Source organism: Caretta caretta, chromosome 2, assembly GCF_965140235.1.
Source record: "Caretta caretta isolate rCarCar2 chromosome 2, rCarCar1.hap1, whole genome shotgun sequence".
Lineage (NCBI taxonomy): Eukaryota > Metazoa > Chordata > Testudines > Cheloniidae > Caretta > Caretta caretta.
Window position 1 is genome coordinate 17,719,968 of NC_134207.1, and position 22,962 is coordinate 17,742,929.

The 22,962-nt window shown below is 41.7% G+C and overlaps 1 pseudogene; it reads right to left on the bottom strand.

Annotated features, from left to right (window-relative positions):
- Window positions 1–319: 319 nt before the first annotated feature.
- On the bottom strand, window positions 320–17,843 carry LOC125631077 (ADP-ribosylation factor-like protein 4A; annotated as a pseudogene).
- Between the last annotated feature and the right edge of the window lie 5,119 nt (window positions 17,844–22,962).

Sequence of the window (22,962 nt, forward strand, 5' to 3'; positions counted from 1 at the left end):
CCATATGTACAAAGGCCGTGGCACGATGCCATGTGGTTTTTCTGTTCAGGAGAATTCCAGTCGAAGGTCAAATGTTGGAGCCAGTCTGACAGCCAAGATGGCTGGCAGATAATCCATGGCTCAACAACAGAGAGAAATACTTCCTGTTGATTAGAGCCAAAGGACCTGATCTAAAGAATCTTGAAATCAATGGAAAATTTCCCATTGACTGCAGTGGGCTTTGGATCAGGTCTTCCAATAGGTAATCAGGGAGGGAGGAAGTACAATCAAGGATGCAGGTCTAATGGAAGGTTAATGTAGGGAATGAAATTGAGTACATTTATTTAAAGTATGACTTGCCAATAAAAAAAAAATCATTAAAGCTCCGAGTCAATTGTACTTCGAGTTCCTCTTCGAGTCCACCCCGTATGATGGCACAGGTAGGCTGCAGATAGCTTGGTGTGGAAGAGCTCAGCTCACTCCTTCATAACATCATTTTAATTGCTGAGAAAGAAGGAATTCCTCATCTACTTGTTAGCAACTAGAAGGACAGGCACTGCTTGAACTTCTGTTACCCTAGTAACATTATGAAGTTCTGTTGGCTTCCTCCCTCCTTTTGTTGTCATCAGTCCACCACAAGCACAATGACATCTGTGCACGTGGTGTACAACTTCCACAGGGGCCTTAGATTCTCTGGGCCATCTATGTCCCAGAAATGGAAAGTGACTGTTTAAGGTCCCTGAGTCACTTTGACTTTCTCTGTGTTAAACCCTGTCGTAGGGATGGTGCTGACCAACTCATTGAACTGCAGCCTGTAGAGTGCTGTTGTGTTATCAGCAAAGTTGAACCCCAGGATCATGATGTGAAAGCACTGGAAAGCAGGCAGGCTAGAAAGGATCAGCATCTGGTCCAAGAGTCTCTTCCCCACTGCCAGAGGGAAAAGTGACAGCAGGTTGCCATTGAAAGAGGCAGAGACGGGTACTCTTCAGTGCTCTGAGTTGGAGTCACAGCCACACCAGAGTCAGAGGTCCAGTGGGCAGGCAATTGGCAAAGGCCAAGGCAGCCTGTGCCTCCTGGCACCTGTGTCCCCATGTTCAAACACTCCTGACCCCAGCACAGGAGAAATCGCAGCCCTGACTCCTCCACATCTCTGCAACTCACCAGTGCAACACTCCACATAGATACAGGCACATTTCAGAAATAATCTGAAGTAATATTGATAAATGAAGCTACTGTCTGTTTCCAACTCTTTCTTGGTGATTAATAAATGGGTTGTTAATTCTCTGCCAGAGCTATTACCATAAGGCCAAGTCACCTGTTTTCTTTGAATCTCAGTTCAAATTTGACTGAACTATCAACAGGAATGGGAAAGTAGTATGAGTAGTCCTGATCTGGACCTTCACTCATAACTTGAACTGAACCTTTTTTGAACTGCTAAAAAGTTCACTCAATAACAATGAGAAAAAAGTTTAATCTTAGCTAATAATTATTAATTATTATTCACAACTTTTACCTTCAAGGATCCACCCCAGACCAAAGCTGAAATGCCAGAATGCATAAGAAAGCCTAGTCTCCTGAGATTTCCACATCAGATCTGCAAGCCCACAACCCTGATTCAAAGTCCACTGACATCAACGAGTCTCTTTCCATTAACCCCAAAGGTCTTTGGATCAAGGCCTTTGGTAAATATCCAGACTTCTGGGTGATTATCCAGAACTTTGGAGGTTGGACTATCAGTAACTTTCACTCACAGGTGACGGTAAAATGGCTTGGTAAAAGTGCATGAAATGTATGGCTGGTGAAGTTATGTAAAAAAGAATTTTGTGCATGTAAGAAAAAGATATCTACACTTTGATGCTCATAAATGAGAGATTAATGAAATTGACCAGAGAGCATTTCTTCATGCAGCTCTGGGCATGTTTTTTTCAGTCCTGGCCTATGGTTCAGCATAGAATGCCTATTGTTCAGCAGACCAACAGCCACTAGAGAGCATGACGAAACCACTAAGCTGCTTTTTCATGCATGATCAAAATCAGAACTTGAACCTATGTTTCCTGAGGTGGAAGACTAGTGCACTACATATGTTTACTATTAAGCCGAACGTGTGCAGAGAAAATATGTATCTCTCATCTCTTTGTTCTTTTATCTGACAGCATACAAAGATCCACATTATACATATGTATATATGCAGTAGGAGAAGAGACTTCAATACAGGGTACATATAAATATTTATGCTCTGTTAGTAAACCTCTGAATATTACTGCTTTAGGATTATTTGTGTTGTGTAAAGCAAACTACAGTATAATGAAAAGAGGAGGGGGAATATAGACAGAGGAAGAGAGACACATTTAATACTGCATGCCTATGAATGGTGACAAGTTGAAGGAGTGGACCACAGGATCTGGTCCAAGAGGTGAATATAGCTGAACCACTTGGTAATAGTAGCATCTCAATTGTTCAATGGCCCCACTGGTTGTTTAGCAGGCTTCCTGCTTCTGATGTACTTAAAAATTTTTGCTGTTACTTTTTCAGTCTTTGGCTAGCTGTTCTTCAAATTCTTTTTTGGACTTCCTAATTATAGTTTTATACTTCACTTGCCAGAGTTTATGCTCCTTTCTATTTTCCTCACTAGGATGTAACCTCCAGTTTTTGCTTCTCACTGCTTCTTTTACTTTGTTGTTTAGCCACGGTGGCACTTTTTTGGTTCTCTTACTATGTTTTTTAATTTGGGGTATACATTTAAATTGAGCCTCGGTTATGGTGTCTTTAAAAACCTCCATGCAGCTTGCAGGGATTTCACTTTTGGCACTGTACTTTTAACTACTGTTTAACTAACTTCCTCATTTTTGTGTAGTTCCCCTTCCCAAAATTAAATGCTACAGCAGTGGGCTGAGGAGCACTCAAGGAAGATAAGGTCATTGTGGAGAAACTAAATTAATTCTTTGCATTGGTCTTAATGGCTGAGGATGTGAGGGAGTTTTCCAAACCTAAGCCATTCCTTTTAGGTGGCAAATCTGAGGAACTGTCCCAGATTGAGGTGTCATTAGAAGAGGTTTTGGAACAAATTGATAAACTAAACAGTAATAAGTCACCAGGACCACATGGCATTCACTGAAGAGTTCTTAAGGAACTCAAATGTGAAACTCCAGAACTACTAACTGTGGTATGTAACCTATCATTTAAATCAGCTTCTGTACCAGAACGCTTTTGACAACGTCTCTCACTAAAAGCTCTTAAGCAAAGTAAGCTGTCATGAGATAAGAGGGAAGTTCCTGTCATGGATCAGTAACTGGTTAAAAGATAGGAAACAAAGGGTAGGAATAAATGGTCAGTTCTCAGATGGAGAGAAATAAATAGTGGTGTCCCCAAGGGGTCTGAACCAGGACCAGTGCTGTTCAACATATTCATAAATGATCTGGAAAAAGAGTAAACAGTGAAGTGGCAAAATTTGCAGATGATACAAAGACCAAAGCAGATTGTGAAGAGTTACAAAGGGATCTCACAAAACCGGGTGACTGGGCAACATGACAGATGAAATTCAGTGTTGATAAATGCAAAATAGTGCACACTGGAAAACATAATCCCCACTATGCATATAAAATGATGGGTCTAAATGAGCTGTTACCACTCAAGAAAGAGCTCTTGGAGTCATTGTGGATAGTTTTCTGAAAACATTCACTCAATGTGCAGCGGCAGTCAAAAAAGCTAACAGATGTTGTGAATCATTAGGAAAGGGATAGATAATAGGACACAAAATATCATATTGCCTCTGTATCAATCCATGGTACACCCCCATCTTGAATACTGCGTGCAGATGTGCTCGCCCCATCTCAAAAAGGATATACTGGAATTGGAAAAGGTACAGAAAAGGGCAACAAAATGATTGGGGTATGGAACAGCTTCCATGTGAGGAAAGAATAATAAAATTGGGACTTTTGAGCTTGGAAAAGAGACAACTAAGTGGGGGTATGATAGAGGTCTATAAAATCATGACTGATGTGGAGAAAGTAAATAAGGAAGTGTTGTTTACTCCTTCTCATAATGCAAGAACTAGAGATCACCAAGCAAAATTAATAGGCAGCAAGTTTAAAACAAACAGGGAAGTTTTTCTTCACACAATGCACAGTCAACCTGTGGAACTCTTTGCCAGAGGATGTTGTGAAGGCCAAGACTATAACAGGGTTCAAACAAGAACTTGATACGTTCATGGAGGATAGGTCTATCAATAGCTATTAGCCAGGATGGGCAGGGATGCAAAACCATGCTCTAAAGTGTCCCTAGCCTCTGACTGCCAGAAGCTGGGAATGGGTGACAGGGGATGGATCACTTGATTCCCTGTTCTGTTCATTCCCTCTGGGGCATCTGTTATCGGCCACTGTTGGAAGACAGGATACTGGGCTAGATGGACCATTGATCTGACCCAATATGGCTGTTCCCATGTTCTGAGAAAAGCAAAGATTAGGTGTGAGTCAGCTATAAACAGTTTAATTATATTAGTCTTACAAGAGTTTATTATCAGAAAAGGAAGACTGGAGGGCCTAACTCTTTCAGTAAAGAGCTATGGTGCTTTCCGTCTCTAATTCACTGGTTCCAGTATAGTGCAGGATGGCAGGAACTATGAATCAGTGCCATTTGGTGGTAGTTTGAAGTGAGTCAGTGTTTACAGCTCACGTCCTAATGGGACCGTTCTCCACATCATGAAAGCCACAATCCCAGCTGGAAGTCTCAGCGTGTTGATGCAGGAATGGGTTAGTGGGGAAACACTGCTTTCCTCTCTCACTGGAGGTAGTCCCTCTAGAATGGGGTGGGCAGCGGTCCCATTAGGCAGATACACCTCTGAACCCTGCCTGCTTCAGAGATCATGACTTCTGGAAGAGTGAGGCAAGGCATTCCCAGGGCCGGGTCCTACACTCTGGAAAACCCCATCAGAAGGCATCAGAATAAGTCCAGTTCTGCCCCTTTTCAAATACAACAAATTTTAAGCCAAGCTTCCCGAGAAATGAAGTGAAGGGAGAAAGGAGTTAGGGTATAGAAAAAAGGAAGGAAGGAAGGAAAGAATGCCCCAAACCCAGAATGGCAAGAGCAGGGTCCACTTCAAAATCATTGCAAATCATTTATATGCTTATCTTGATCTTGTAATTGGTACCTAGATGGTGACTGTAGCCCCGGAATAGCTAACAGAGATATGGAGATAACCAGTTACTTTAACAATCCTATCAGCAGGTAATGTTCATTCTTTGAGGACTTGTCCATCCCAAATATCTCATTTTTGTACAACACTAAAATAACTTAGTCTTAACAAAGGATTAACTGCCTCGGAAAATGGACAGACAAGTGAGTGAGGCAATGTTTATTGGACCAACTTCTGTTCGTGAGAGAAACAAGCTTTCTAGCTACAAAGCTATTTTTCAAGTCTCAGAAAGGTACTAAGCATGTCACAGCTAAATACTAGATCTTAGTACCTTACCTAGAGCTCCGTGTAGCTTGAAAACTTGTCTCTCTCACCAACAGCAGTTGGTCCAGTAAATGATATTACCTTACCGACTTTGTCTCTCTAATATCCTGAGACTGACACTGCTACAACAATACTGCATACAACAGTGGGAAAATGGAGGCTTTTGGTGTTGATCTCTGGGTAAATATGATGAGCAAAATCCACACAGAAAGGGTCTTCCTCCTGTGGAGGTGAACTCTGAACAAGCATTGTCAAACCTGAGGTGTATCAGCCCAGTGCACTAGAAGAGTTCACAGCCTGGCAGCAGGGGCTTAACAGGAGCCTTTAAAAACAGTTCTCGTGCGGGGCTGGTGGTACTTCTGATTGTCTGCAGGGGGCTTACTGTGTCTTCAGCCTTTTAGAGGACAGCCCATTCTCTTCTCGCAGAAACATCACAGCAAGGACAAGCTCACCCCAACTTTATATCTCAGCACCCGCATGTCATGGATAGCACAGAACAGTCAGAGTTTGACACCGAGTCCTGGGCAGCAGGCAAGTAGCACTATGGTATCTCTTGGGGAAGCCTTCCCCTCAGAAGTGGAGTTCCACAGATGTAGAACCCAGCAATGTCTGGACACCTAGCTGGGCTCTGTCTCTGTGGAGCATCAGGGTCAGGAATTGTAAATCAGCATAGCTCCATTTCCTCCAGTAAGAGCTATGTTGATTTACACCAGCTGAGGATCTGGCTGTCTGTAATTTTAAGGTGACAAACTCTTTCTCAAGGATCTGAATCTTCATGACCATGCACCATGTGTAATCATTCACACCAGCTTGAACTTGGAGTAAAGCGCCATCATTTGGATCTGGTAGCAATTTACACCCACTTTGCACTGATGTAAATGACTGCACAAGGTCAGAGCAGAGCAACGGAGAATCAGGTTCTAATTTTTCATCAGTATTATTTGATGTGGCTGGAATGGAATGCCTGACAGCGAAGGAGATTCTAGCTTAGAACAGAAACATGAATAGCTGCAAAGTGGCCACCAGAACACTCAAAAAATCATCTAATTTTTAATTACATTAAACCAGGGGGAACAAAATAACTCAGATGTGAACAATACATGGACATGTTTTTGTCTTTGCTTTTCATTTTTGCTTCCATGGGAACACCACAGCCATCACCCTTCTAATCCTCTAAAGTCAACAATATTGAGAGACACAATATGGAAGAATGCAAATTAGAAAGGTTAATGGATGCTGGATGGTGAAGCACAGACACTGATGTTTTAAGGCTTGTTCCAAGTGCTCAAGACAGTTTCACTCCCATTACAAGATTTTGCCAATCATTTAAAAAATGCCCAGAAGCAAAGATGCTTTTCTATGAGTACAGAAAAAAAGAGCAGCTAAAGAATATCATGCAAAGTATAGCCCTTTACACATCTAGAAAACTTAATGTTGCTGCGATATTGATTAAAGATTTGAAGGATGACGTAACACCCCACTCTATCCGTTACACAGTATAGATTAAAAGGTATTGTCAATTGTTTGACTACTCTCATAGTTCATTCTTAAAATGTTCAAGAGATCAAATAACTGAACTTAATCAAATTTATTATCTAAAGACAAAGCAGTACAACAGTGAAAAGGAAATGTATATACCCTTCTTCTGGGAAGCAATTCTTATCCCACAGCATGTTCGCCTGCGGAAGTGAAGAAACAGATTGATAGAGCCAGCAAATCAGCAGCACTGCTATGGGTACCCGCATGGCCCCACAGTATGCCAACGTTTTCATGGCTGACTTAGAACAACGCTTCCTCAGCTCTCGTCCCCTAACGCCCCTACTCTACTTGCGCTATATTGATGACATCTTCATCATCTGGACCCATGGAAAAGAAGCCCTTGAGGAATTCCACCAATATTTCAACAATTTCCATCCCACCATCAACCTCAGCCTGGTCTAGTCCACACAAGAGATCCACTTCCTGGACACTACAGTGCTAATAAACGATGGTCACATAAACACCACCCTATACCGGAAACCTACTGACCACTATTCCTACCTACATGCCTCCAGCTTTCACCCTGACCACACCACATGATCCATTGTCTACAGCCAAGCTCTGCGATACAACCGCATTTGCTCCAACCCCTCAGACAGAGACAAACAACTACAAGATCTCTATCAAGCATTCTTACAACTACAATACCCACCTGCGGAAGTGAAGAAACAGATTGATAGAGCCAGAAGAGCTCCCAGAAGTCACCTACTACAGGACAGGCCTAACAAAGAAAATAACAGAACACCACTAGCCGTCACCTTCAGCCCCCAACTAAAACCCCTCCAACGCACTATTAAGGATCTACAACCTATCCTGAAGGATGACCCAACACTAACAAATCTTGGGAAACAGGCCAGTCCTTGCCTACAGACAGCCCCCCAACCTGAAGCGAATACTCACCAGCAACCACATACCACACAACACTAACCACTAACCCACAACAGAACCACTAACTAACCACTAACCAACCTATCCTTGCAACAAAGCCCGTTGCCAACTGTGCCCACATATCTATTCAGGGGACACCATCACAGAGCCTAATAACATCAGCCACACTATCAGAGGCTCGTTCACCTGCACATCTACCAATGTGATATATGTTATCATGTGCCAGCAATGCCCCTCTGCCATGTACATTGGTCAAACTGGACAGTCTCTACGTAAAAGAATAAATGGACACAAATCAGATGTCAAGAATTATAACATTCATAAACCAGTCGGAGAACACTTCAATCTCTCTGGTCACGTGATTACAGACATGAAAGTTGCGATATTACAACAGAAAAACTTCAAAACCAGACTCCAGCGAGAGACTGTTGAATTGGAATTCATTTGCAAATTGGATACAATTAACTTAGGCTTGAATAGAGACTGGGAGCGGCTAAGTCATTATGCAAGGTAACCTATTTCCCCTTGTTTTTTCCTATTCCCCCCCCACCCCCGATTCCTCAGACATTCTTGTTAAACCCTGGATTTGTGCTGGAAATGGCCCACCTTGATTATCATACACATTGTAAGGAGAGTGATCACTTTAGATAAGCTATTACCAACAGGAGAGTGGGTTTGTGGGGGTGGGGGTGGGGGAGAAAACCTGGATTTGTGCTGGAAATGGCCCAACTTGATTATCATACATATTGTAAGGAGAGTGATCACTTTCGATAAGCTATTACCAGCAGGAGAGTGGGGTTGGGGGAGAGAAAACCTTCTGTAGTGGTAAACACCCATTTTTTCATGGTTTGTATGTATAAGAACATCTTCTGTATTTTCCACAGTATGCATCCGATGAAGTGAGCTGTAGCTCACGAAAGCTTATGCTCAAATAAATTGGTTAGTCTCTAAGGTGCCACAAGTACTCCTTTTCTTTTTGCAAATACAGGCTAACACGGCTGTTACTCTGAAACCTTACACAGAAGGTGTGCTTCAAAGATAACATGTTTCAGCTCGTAGTATTTTAGAATGATTTTAAAAGTTATAAAGTTCTTCACACATTAAAATCCAACCCACCAGTTTGCAAGAGTTCCTTAACTTGTTTTGTTCTCTACTTTTCTTCTCTCTCTGTTTTGGATACTACATTCCAAACCAGCTGAGCATAGAGGTACATCCCAAACTATTGAAGGATGCACCATTCATGTATCTTGACTTTGACAGGCTTCCTATTTTCTAATGCCAAAGATGAATTCAGCTTTGCAAAGTGTTGCGGGATGCTTGACATGAGTGCACAGAATTGTGAGGAAAACCACAAAACTTCCCAACACATTTTTATATATATTAATACCATGAACAAAAGGTAGAAACCAGGTCAAATTACAAAGGATGAATATAAACAAATAACACAAGTATGTAAGGACAAAATTAGAAAGGTCAAGGCACAAAACAAGATTAAAATAGTTAGCAACCATAAAGGGTAACAAGAAAACACTCTACAAGTACATTAGAAGCAAGAGGAAGACAAAGGACAGGGTAAGTCTGTTACTCATTGAGGCGGGAAAAACAATAACAGAAAATGTGGAAGTGGCGAAAGTGCTAAATGATTTTTTGTTTTTGTTTTTCACCAAGAAGTTTAGTAGCCATTTGATGTTTAACATAGTGAATTCCAGTGAAAATGAGATCAGATGCTAAAATAGGGAAAGAACAAGTTAAAAATGACTCAAACAAGTTAGATGTCTTCAAGTCACTAGGGCCTAAAAAAATATGTCCTAGAATACCCAAGGACCTGACTGAGGAGATATCTGAACCATTACTGTTTATCTTAAACCATTAGAGATTGTCTTCGAAAAGTCATGAAAAAATTGAGCGATTCCAGAGGAGTGGAAAAGGGGCAAATATAGTGCCAATCCATTAAAAATGGAATAAGGACAACTCAGGGAATTATAGACAAGTCAAATTATCTTCAGCACCCAGAAAGATAAAGGAGCACATAATTAAGCAATCAATTTGCAGACACCTAGAAGATAATAAGGTGATAAGTAACAGTCAGCATGGATTTGTCAAGAACAAATCATGTCAAACCAATCTGATAGCTTTCCTTGACAGGGTAACAAAGCTTGTGGATGGGGGAAGCGGTAGATATGGTATATCTTGACTTTAGTAAGGCTTTTGATATTGTCTCACATGACCTTCTCATAAACAAACTAGAGAATATAACCTAGATGGAACTCCTATAAGGTGGGTGCATAACTGGTTGGAAAACCATTCCCAGAGAGTAGTTATCGGTGGCTCAGTCATGCTGAAAGTGCATATTAATTGGGTTCCCGCAAGGATCAGTTCTGGGTTTGGTTCTGTTCAGTATCTTTATTGATGATTTAGATAATGGCAAAATAATACACTTATAAAGTTTGCAGATGATACCAAGCTGGGAGGGGTTCCATGTGCTTTGAAGAATAGGATTAAAATTCAAAATGATCTGGACAAACTAGAGAAATGGTCAGAAATAAATAGGATGAAATTCAGTGCAAAGTACTCCACTGAGGAAGGAACAATCAGTTGCACACACATAAAATGGAAAATGATTGCCTAGGAAGGAGTATTGCAGGGAGGGATCTGGGGTCATAGTGGATCACAAGCTAAATATAAGTGAACAGTGTAACACTTTGCAGAAAAAGCAAACATCATTCTGGGATGTATTAGCAGGAATGTTGTAAGCAAGGTACAAGAAATCATTCTTCCGCTCTACTCTGATTAGGCCTCAAATGGAGGTGTCCAGTTCTGGGCACCACATTTCAGGAAAGATGTGGACAAATTGGAGAAAGTGCAGAGAAAAGCAACAAAAATTATTAAAGGTCTGGAAAAAAAATCACCTATGAGGGAAGATTGAAAACATTGGGTTTGTTTAGTCTGGAGAAGAGAAGACAGAGGGGACATAATTTTCAAGTACATAAAAGGTTGTTACAAGGAGGAGGGAAAAAATGTTCTCCTTAACCTCTGAGGATAGGACAAGAAGCAATGGGCTTAAATTGCAGCAATTTAGTTGGACATTAGTAAAAACTTCCTAACTGTCAGGGTGGTGAAGCACTGGAATAAATTCCTTAGGGAGGTTGTGGAATTTCTGTCATTGGAGATTTTTAAGAGCAGGTTAGACAAACACCTTTCAGGGATGGTCTAGATAATACTTAGTCCCACCATGAGTGCAGGGGACTGAATCAGATGACCTCCCAAGTTCCCTTCCAGTCCTATGATTCTGTGATACTACCCATTAATATGGTGTACATGAGAGGTTCTGAACCAGGAGTCTGTGACTCTCTGGGGGGCAATAAGCAGGTTTCAGAGGATCTGCCAAAATAAACCGGGCTTCAGTCCTGGGTGGTGGGGCTCAGGCTTTGGCTTCAGCCCCAGGTAGCAGGGCCCAGGCTTCGGGGCTTGGGCTTCAGCCCTGGGCAGTGGGGCTCAGGATTCAGCTTTCAGGTTTTTATTTTTGTACTTATATTCTCCTAATAACCAACACTACACCAGGGGTTCTCAACCTTTTTCTTTCTGAGGACCCCACAACATGCTATAAAAACTCCACGGCCCACCTGTGCCACAACTGTTTGTCTGCCTATCCAGTAGATTAAAAGCTGTATTAAATTGATAGTTATACAGTTAAACACACACAGATATAATATAAGAAAAAAAATAATGTAGGTACAAAAGCAAACAACTGAATATTATTTTTTTTTACTTTCTCAGTGTGAAACTTGTTGCTGGTGCTGACCCACAGGCTGGGTGGCCCATCGAGGTGAGTCAGGGATGGAGGTGCTGCTCCTTCCCTGAGCCCTGCTGCCTGGGTCTGAAGCCGAAGGCCAAGCCCCACCACATGGGGCTAAAGCCCAAGCCCCACTGCCTGGGCTGAAGCCCGGTTTATTTTAGCGGACCACCCCCGAAACCTGCTTGTGGCACCCCCAGGGTGCCTCGGCTCCCCAGTTGAGAACTGCTGTGCTACACCTAATACATATATATTGACTAACACCAGGAAAACTGGAATTTAGCACCTTGGATGGTGGGGCGAAGAGACTCACAAGGTGCATCACCTAGTGGCACCATTGCAGCATTTAGTCCTTTGTAGTCCTGCTGAGCATGTCCGCTGGTAGTCCCTCTTGCCTTGTGACTCAGCCCTCTGGCCAGATCACTTTTTGGTATTACCGCTTTTAGGGTAAACCAGGATTTTTACCTGAAATCCCAGGTCCAATAGTCTTTCTTGCCCCTTGCATCTGAAGTCTTCTGGCTAGTCTTCCCAATGAGGCTCTAGGGGAACCCAGTCTCGCCCCCTCCCCTGGGTTCCAACCCAGGAACCCTTGTACCAACTCACTAAGACCTGTCTGGCCATACCTCTTGCTTCTTCCCTAGGCTACTTCCTACAATGCACCCACCTTCTCTTCTGGGGGTTCATATTCTCAGCAGGAGTCTGCCTAGGGGCCTAGCCCCAAGTCTGATTCTTTAAGGTAGCAAAGGAAAAGGAAGCTAAATTAACAGAAATAAGGAGCAGCTCCTGCTGCTCTGTCCTACCCAGATCCTCCAGCTGGCCGTCCTATCATCCTCACAGGCCATTCAAGGGAGCCTGGCTCTCTGCTGTGCTCCTCTCTGTGAGCTAAGGGTGAGAGGTCTGTCCACCTCTCCAGGCTGAGCACTTCCGAGCTGAGTTTGGAAGGCTCCTCCTCCAAGACAGGCATGCCTTGTGGGTGGGGCTGCATGAGCCCAGTGCTGCTCTTCAGTCTCTTTTTGCCTGGTGCGGGGTTTATACATTTCATCACAGATGACAATATAGCTCTAGGAAGATGGCAGCCTTGCTATTAGTGATGGTGGGGAATTTTCTGTTGAAAAGTATTGGCAACAGAAAATGGAATTTCTGTGAAATTAAAATTGTCTGTGGGAAAATTTAGATTTTTGCTGAATTTCTTCAATTTTCTGTCAGGAAAATCTAAGTGAAATAGTCTGATTTGGGTTGGGTTAGCTTGAGTCAAGATTCTTTGGTTTGTCAGATTGAATCAAAACATTTTGTTTAGGATCATTTTGACATTAATCTGTGTCTGTCAGAGTGTCCACCTGGTGTGGTGCCTCAGTGACATTGTAGATCTGATGCCTGATGCCTCTGCTCTTCTCTACGGGGCTGGGCTCCATGCCTCGACTATGTCTCCCATGCTGCACTACAGGCTACCCATTGGTTGAACCTCTATAGTACATTGTTGGAGCCATATGGCCATAGTCCAGCCAGCAGGCCCAATCTCCCAATCAGGAGAGAATGGACACAAGGCATCTGAACTACAATTCCCATGGGGCATGACAAAGCTCGGGGAGGGGGGGCACAGAGTCATAGTGGACCAAGCTGGAACAAAATGTTTTGACATTTCTAAATCATTTTTTTTAAACTTTCTGTCCACAGAAAAATTCTTTTGACTTTCTGTCCTGATTCAGGATGAAAAGAAAATTTTGAAATATTGGAATTTACAATCTGATTTTTTTGAGTAGTTCTTCTTGAGATGAGTATTAAAATTCACTATGTTTTAATTAGAGAAGGCTTTTATTCCAAATACTCCTGAATTTAGAATCCAGATCCAGACTGGTCTTCTTTCCATAGAGGCAATCTACATTCACAAAATATACACTGTAGCTATTGCACCCACATTTCAATTGTGACTCAAGTAGCTAGAAGTGCACAGTTTTCTTCCCCACAATTGATTTTGCAAGCCCATAATTATGAATGCAAACTGAGACCACAAGGAAAGGTGAACTGGAAATTTACACCTGAATGTGTCTGCATTTGAATACAATATCTTCTTCTCCCACTTGATGCTCTTCTCTTCTCTTCCACTAATGTCTTGTTCTCTTTCTCCCTCCCTTCCCAGTTAATTACTCCCACCCTTCCTTCTGCCTCTCTGCTTCAGTTTCTACTCCTCTGCAGTCCACTCCTTGCTCTGCCCAAAGCACATAGACAGAGTTAGGACTGAAGCACTGTTCAGAAGACAACTCTTTGCCAGGTATGGAGTGCTCCAAGCCACAAAGATCTGTGGGGACTCAGTATTATTGTTATGTATTCAGCTCTCTGCATATGCATAGTGCAGATAAATACAAGGCACAGACATGGTCTGTCCCCTTCACACTGCTTCCCTTCAGTGTTCCCTCTCCTTTCACTCTTCTTTCCATTTAGCTGATTTCCTCCTAACTAAGCCCACTCCCATCAGCACCACCCAAAAATTATGGCACTAACACGATCTTTGCTCCCATCATTGTTCACTCTGCTTGTGTGTGATACACCTACCCCCACCCTGTGACTGTCTTTTCTATTTAGATTGAAAGTTCTTTAGGGCACTAATACTCTGTGTTTGTACAGCGGTTGCATGGGTCGCACAATGCAGACCCATTCTTGGTTGGTCCTTAGGCACTTCCATAAGAAACACGATTAACAGGGAACTCCTCTGACCTGAGCAATTTCAACCTAGGTTGGATAAGAGATGACATAAACATAGAGAGATGTGGCATCAGTCACCCACAAGATATATTAGCTTCTGTGTTTTCACATTGTACATGTTATACTGGTTGCATATTTCATGGATGGAATGAACCATAAAGTCCATTTAGTCCACACCCTGCATCCTTTTCTACCTAGGAGGGGATTTTCAAAGCCTTTCTCAAAGCTTTGAGGATCCTGTTGATTCCTTGCAGCATTTTCTAAGTCACCTATAATCACATTTCCCTTTATTCCCCCCCCAAGTGTCACAAAGCCCCATAAATACTGATTAGTCAAGGGCTGTACATAACTGAATAGATAGCTTCTGAAAGGGGATCAGTGCCACTCCTGAAACAGAGAACTCTTTCTCCACTCTCTGCACCACAAGGATTGATTCTCAAGATCTGCATATAGAACTGTGTGTGCCCAACTTAGAGTGATGGTATTTCTATTTGTATCCGGTATTGGCATGAACAAATGACCAAGCAGATGTATAATGGGTTACACACAGGCACAATCTGCACCACAGGCACAACTGTGACATGGGCATGTGCATGTTAGATAAGTGCAATTGCACACACGCACATGTCTTTTCAAATCATGCCCAAGGTTGAATGGAAAATATTCATTTTCCTCCTTTTGAGAAAGGAGCTGTTAAGTTTGGAAACAGCAGTGTGTTTACTGAATTGAGAAAATAATCATGTCACAGAGTATGGAAGCTTTACTGAATTCATTTCAGGTTATTGCAGAAACATCATTGCTAAACAATTCGCAATAAGATGCCAGGGAGTTCACAATAATTTTCGAGAAATGTCCAAAATTAATTGTATTATAATTATAATCTATTTTACAGTATTTTCAGTGTACTTTAATGTCCACAGCATGATGTTCCTTTGTGAGAATGACATTGATCAATGCATCCAGCATTGTTAATGCATTCACAGCGTGTGCCATATTGACTGGGATGAAAGAGAGAGTACGTGCTGGGGTATTTTAATTCTGTTTGATGTGATGTTCAATTGCTTGTTACCAATCAGACATTGTACTTTATCTAGTTCAGATACCATTGAGATAACACTAAAGCTTCATGTTCTGTATGTGTTAGAAAGACAGCAGGCATAGTTTACATGAGTAATTTTTCAGTCATTATTAAATATCCTGGCAGAATGTACATGTATTGTGGGGTGCTGCGGAGAAGTCAATAGGATTCCTGATTCCTCTTGGTTCATGACTGACTCCACGATGGCTCACTCTTCCCTCCACACAGAATCTCTCTGAAGGCCACGCATCACCTGGAAAGGGGTGTGAGATACACCAAGCACCTGGCCAATAGGAGACCAGGTGAGCTAATGCTTGGGGACCTTTTAACTGGCTAGTCTCAGGGAAGAGCTCCAGTCTCTTAAACACCATTCAGATTCAAATAGGAATCACCACTCCCCTTCCCCAGGTTACTCTGGGGCCTGTGGGTATTTGAGGAGAGAGTTAGGAAGAGTAGCGTGGAGTCAAAGGGCAGTGAAGGAGGCTATCAGGTACACTCCACCACCCATTGGGCCAGCTCTGCCACCCAACACGGCTGCCTCCTACACCTGAACGTTGCCAGCAGGTATAATGGAAGGCAGGGGATGGGGAGGCGAAAGGCAGCATGAGTCTGTTACACGTGATTCTCTGTGGCCTTACGGTCTCCGGAATGTACACTAAGGGTGTAAGTCAAACTGCCGCCCTACAATTTTATGTCAGGGCAGGCTGAGAATAAAGGAGCAGTGATAAGCTTCTTCCCTTCCACCCTCCCTAGCCCCCAGCTCTTTCCACTGCACCTTACCTCTGCTCAGCTCAGTGGAGAATCAAGCCCAATGTCTCATACAAAAGCCAAAATACACCCCCCCCCAGGAGACACCTCTTTTCAGAGTACCTCAAATACATGGAGCAGTAAGGCTGTCATGTACTGCATTCCCTTCTTTCAGCTATGGAAAGAGCCCACATCGCTATATAAAAGGATATATTTGCTAAGCTGTTGAGTCAGGTCTTCTAATTTAATTAAGAGAGAAACTAAATCAAGGAAGAACTATATTAAAGAAAACATCAGGTACAAGGTATAGACTTCTCCTTAATCGCACTGCCTGGATTTAAATGCCAAGCGGCTATAACCATCAGAAATAAAGCCAATGGCAAGTATGAAATACAGAAGAACATCCTAAGGTAATTAACATCAGGAAGTGTTGCTTTGTAGTTTAATGGTAGTATGTCAGAAAACCAATATCTTTACATACATTAATTGGCTTTTCCAACAAACTATTGGTAATTAGCCAAAATGACCAACTGACAGTAATTAGCTTTGGGGGATATGTTCTGTTTTGGACTTCTAATGTTTATTTCTGATCCATAGGGCCCTTTAGCATCGAAATGAAAGTTTTTGAATTCAAAAGCCCTTTCAAATCATCTGAAATGTGTGGGTATCACTCATCCATTTCCCTTTTGACCCACTTCTTTTTAAGAACTCCAGCCTCACTTGCAAGGACTCATTCAGAGGGTGAGCCGGGTCAGAGAAGTGACCCACTTTGAACTGCTTCTCTGAGAAAGTTTGGCAGACAGGTCCTGTTGATGCATTCAGAGTTGCTCACTCCCATGATTTCTGTGTTATGTTTGTTTGTTTGTTCGTTATTTCTTATAGTCCCAGCTTATGGAGCCATGTGATCATAGGAAAATTTCAGCTCCCACTTAAAAAAAAAAGTATATTTCTCACCCTCATGGTTATGAAGAAAAAAAATTGAAATCCTGAACCCTAAAGACTCAAAACCAGAAGTGAATCACAAAACCAACCAAACAAAAAAACCCTACCTTGTGATTTTTAAATTAATTTCATGATTTTGGGGGCCTGACTCATGATTTTGAATGTTTGGGATTGGCATTAAGCTGTTGCTTCCTCAGCTGTAACATGCTGTGTTTATAGGGAAGGAGGAGAAAGTGGTGCAATGAATTAAGATTCAAGTCTCTCTTCTTCCCTGCAGCCAGGTTTGGAGGAAGCATTCTAAACTGCTTAATCAACCCAGAACTCCTCCACCTGGCTATAGAGCTAAATGCCTTCCTCTCTTAGAAACACATATTATTTAAGTTCACAGGAAACAAATTGCGCACATTTCAGACGGCCTCACAGCTCCGAGAGAAAACAAATCTAGATGATAATGCGATCTTCCAATAGCACAGGAAGGAAGTACTGAAGGTAAAATCTGTCTCACCACCTTTTCCTCCTGAGAGCTGGTAGAGTTTGGTGCAATGCTAACCTGCACCGCCTGCACTCTGTCATGGGAGGCATTCTACTGGACACCCTGGAAAAAAAAATGCTTCTCTGACCTATGCTCAAGGTGTCACCACTTGATATCAAAGTACCCACCACCTACCTGTGTTGTCTCCAGAATCTTTGAGAAGACAGTGGCAAGCTGATTCAAGAGGCATCTCACCTCCACTGGTACCCCAGACACTCTCCAGTATGGCTGCAGACTATATGCATCATGCAGATTGCCATAGGGTGGTCATCCATCAATGCAACCAGGGCTATGGACAGAGGCAAACTGAATGGGCACAGTGCGTGAGTAACTAGTGACCACTGACACTGCTGATAATGCAGTGCTGCTGAGAACACAATAATTGGCCTGACTTATTGAAGGCTTTGATATGTAAACATTTGATACACCAAATATTTCAATCTATATAAAACTGGCTTGCAGTGTACACAGAACATGATAAACGCAATATTTGTGAAATAGTGATTGTCTATAAATATATGGAAATTCAGTAATCACCGTTACAAATACACATTAACAATCAAAAACATACATTTCTCCAGATGTCACCCTATCCTTAGTTAGGCAAAATTCCTTTTGACTAGATTGGGAGACTTTCTGGCATAAGATGTGGCTCTATATGCCTGAAATAACTTAAAGCAGTGCCATTTAATTATCTCAGTTAAAAGTTTTGACGACTATCAACTGATAGACTTTAAGGCCAAAAGAGACCACCGTGATCATCTAGTCTGGCCTCCTGCATATTGGATGCCACCGAACTCCACCCACCTACATCTATAATAGATCCATAACCTCTGGCTGAGTTACTGAAGTCTTCAAATCATGATTTCAAGACTTCAAATTACAGAGAATCCACCATTTACTTTAGTTTAAACCTCCAAGTGACTCATGCCCCATGTTGCAGAGGAAGGCAAAAAATCCCAGGGTCTCTGCCAATGTTACCCCAGGGAAAATTCCAAATATGGTAATAAATTAGACCCTGAGCATGTGGGCAAGACCCACCAGCCAGTCACCTGGGAAAGAATTCTCTGTAGTAACTCAGAGACCTCCCCAACTAGTGTACCATCACTGGCCGTTGGGATGCTGCTAGCTGTCACAGATCAGCTACATACCATTGTAGTCTCGTCATGCCATCCCATCCATAAATTTATCAAGATCAGTCTTGAAACAAGTTAGGATTTTTGCCCCCACTGCTTCCCTTGGAAGGCTGTTTCAGAACTTTCCTCCTCTGATGGTTAGAAACCTTTGTCTAATTTCAAGTTTAACTTGTTGATGGCCAGTTTATATCCATTTGTTCTTGTGTCTACATGGGTGCTTAACTTAAATAACTCTTCTCCCGCCCTGGTGTTTATCTCTCTGATGTATTTAGAGAGCAATCCTATCTCCCTACAGCCTTCTCTTCATTAGGCTAACCAAGCCAAGCTCTTTGAGTCTCCTCTCATAAGGCAGGCTTTCCATTCCTCTGATCATTCTAGTAGCCCTTCTCTGCACCTCTTCCAGTTTGAATTCAGCTTTCTTAAACATGGAAGACTAGAATTGCACACAATATTCCAGATGAGGTCTTAAAAGTACCTTGTACAATGGTACTAACACTTCCCTATCTCGACTGGCAATACCTCACTTTTTGCACGGCCAATTGACATTAGCAACTCAGCCATCCTCTGATCATCCAATACACCCACCTCTCCTCATCTGTCACTAAGTCCCCAATTTATAGCAAAATTTCTTGTTAGTTCCTAAGTGAATATCCTTGCACTTTGCAGTATTAAATTTCATCCCATTTCTATTACTCCAGTTTTCAAGGTCGCCAGATCTTCTTGTATGTTACTCCAGTCCTCCTCTGTATTGGCAATACTTTCCACCTTTGTTTCATCTGAAATTTTTATTAGCACACTCCCAATTTGTGCACACTAATAAAAATATTAAATACAATTGGTCCCAAGAACTATCCTCAAGGAATTCCACTAGTAACCTCCCTTCAGCCTGACAGTTCAACTTTCTGTATGACCTGTTGTCTTCCCCTTTAATCAGTTCCTTACCCACCTTTCAACACTCATGCTAATACCCATCTTCTCCAATTTAACTAAGAGTTTCCCATATGGAACTGTATCCAATGCTATACTGAAATTGAGGTAGCTTAGATCTACTGCATTTCCTTTGTCTAAAAAATCATTTATCTTCTCAAAGAACGAGATCAGGTTGGTCTGGCACAATCTGCCTTTTGTAAAAACATGTTGTATTTTATCCCAATTACCATTTACCTCTGTGTCCTTAACTACTTTCTTTTTCAAAATACGTTCCAAGACTTGCATAACATTGAGTACAAGCCTGTTGGTTTGACATTTCCTGAATCGCTTTTCTTCCCTTTCTTAAAAATAGGATCTGTGTTAAGCAATTCTTCAGTCATACTGTATGACCCTATGTTTACAGATTCATTAAAAATCCTTGCTGTAGGGCTTTTAATTTCATGTGCCAGTTTCTTTAATATTCTTGTATGGAGATTACCCAGGGCCCCCAGTTTAGTCCTATTAATCTGATCTTGATTTCCTGCTCAGATGTGGTAATTTCTACTACCATATCCTCATTCCCATTAGCCACCCTGCCATTATCCCTTAGCTTCTCATTACCCTTAATAAAAACTGTGGCAAAGTATTTGTTTTGGTTTTGGGCCAGTCCTAGATTATCTTTAATCTCCACCCCATCCTCAGTGCTTGGTGGTCCCACTTCTTCTTTCCTTGTTTTCTTTTTATTTATATGGCCATAGAACCTTTTACTATTGGTTTTAATTTCCTTTGAAAGGACCAATTCTGCTTGGCTTTTGGCAAGTTCTCACTTTATCCCTACACTTTCTGACCTTCAAGAGGTAGCTTTCTTTGCTGATCCATCACACCTTTCTTTATTTATAAGGCTTTTTTTCTTTCTCTTAATCACCTGTTTGAGGTGCTTGCTCATTCAGCTTGGTATGCAACCCTTACCTACAATGTTTCCCCCCTTGCTTGGGATGCAGGCTTCAGATACCATCTGCAACTTCGATTTAAAATAAAGTAATTCCAAGCGTCCTCCACATTCAGAGCCTTCTGTTCTTCAGTCCAGTCCACTTTCCTAACTAACTCCTTTAATTGTTTAAAGTTTGCCCTTTTCAAATCAAGGAGCCTAACTGCAGACCTATTTATGTTAATCTTTCCATTTAGTTTAAACTGAACTAGCTCATGATCACTCGAACCAAGGTTGTTCCCTACAACCAGTTCTTCAATGGTGTCCTCACTACTCACCAATACCAAATCTAAAATGGCATCACCTCTTGTTGGTTTGGTGACTATTGGTGAAGAAATCTGCCAGCTATCACATCCAGGAAAATCTAGGCCCTACTATTATCAGTAGCTCTTGTCCTCCAATCTATATCTGGGACATTAAAGTCTCCCATAATCACACAGTTCCCAGTAGTATTTATTTCATTAAAAACATTAAAGAGGTCTTTATCCATATCCAAATCAGATCCTGAAGCTCTGTAGCATACCCCAAGCACTATCCCAGGGAAACCTCTAATAGCTTTCTTCCCCAAAGTGATTTTGGCCCAAACAGACTCTGTCTTATCCATTCCATCACTTCTAATTTCCTTACAGTCTACCCCATCATTAATATACAATGCTACTCCACAACTTTTACCTTTATTTCTGTCTTTCTGGAACAGCACATACCCTTCAATACCTGTACTCCAGTCATGACTATTATTTCACCATGTTTCTGTTATCCCTGTAATATCTGGTTTCACTTCCTGTTATCATTTTGTTACCCAAGCTCCTTGCATTGGCACATAAACATCTTAGTTGTTTCTGCTCTGCTTCTCCCAGGTTCCTTGCCCAATTAGGTATAGTCATTCTACTGCCAGTATTGAATACTTGACTTTTAGCTTCATTGGTAACGGCACTATCTTTCCTCTTTAATGTCCATTCTCCTACCTACTGCTGTTCCTTTCTCCCTTGCTGTATCCTTTCTTGATTTTCCTCCTGCTCAGTGTTAGAATCAGGAGTGGAGATTACATGAGTATCTCCCAACCATCTTCCCTGGGTTCCTAAATTAAAGCTCTTTTAATCAGTTGTGCCAGCCTCCATCCCAGAAGTCTATTTCCTTCCCTATTCAGATGGAGTCCATTCCATGGGAACAGTCCTCTGTCCATGAATGCCTCCCATGGTCAAACACCCCAAAGCCCTCCTTATAGCACCACTGCATATGTTGAGCCTCATAATCTTGTCTTGCCTTCACTCTCCTCCTCTAGGGACAGGCAGAATCCCACTGAAGATCACCTGAACCACCATTTTCTTAAGTGTCTTCCACAGCCTGGCACAGTCTCCTTTGATAAATACTAGTGAGAATCTAGTTGTAGCTTTTGTGTCCACGTGAAAGACTATGAGCAGATTCTTTCCAGCTAACTTGATGTCACTGGGTTACAAGCTACACTTTCCACCTCTCAAATTATAATTTTACTGAGGTGCATGAGATAAGAACACATGCAAATACTTTCCATATTTTGGTATCTTTTTCTTTTCTGGAAATATCATATGCATCAGCTTCTCTTTTAAGGTTAAAGTCATTTTATGATCCATGACACAGTGATGACATTGGTAAAATGCAAGTATTGTAGCTAAAAGCAATAATTAGTCTTGATTAATGTACCCAACTTGTCAAAAGAAGTAGAATCCAATTTAATTTCTCCATGGATCCTACAGATCCCCTGTTTCTGCACTACAATTTTCCTGAAATGAATCTAGGCATGATGACAGGTAATGATTTATTGATCTGTCATTCATTTAGGGCTCAACTTTTTGCAACTATATCACCAGAATCATAAAACATAACTGGGTTAGAGTACTTTACAAGTTCACTTGACCTTCAAATACTACTTTGTCATTTTTCTTTGTTTACTAAAGTCAATATTCCCCCTCCCCCAGTTTTTTTCACTCAAATTTGCACTTTTTTGGCTTCAGTCACAGAGTTCAAAGGAAGCAGGATGAAGCAAATAAGACAGGTGGCCATTTTCAGAGCATTCTGCAAACGTATTTGAGAAGACACAGACAATGGATGATGCTATATTTCCCCCCGAAAATATATAACATTAAAATAAACCATGGGTTCGAGTGCAGACCTACTGATGACGGCAACAAAGTGAGGAAGAAGGGGAAAATATGAGAAAAATATGAGATGCGCTGAAATGCCTTAAAACTGTGAGCAGGAAATAGATATCTGAAAACAATATCTGAAAGAAAGACATT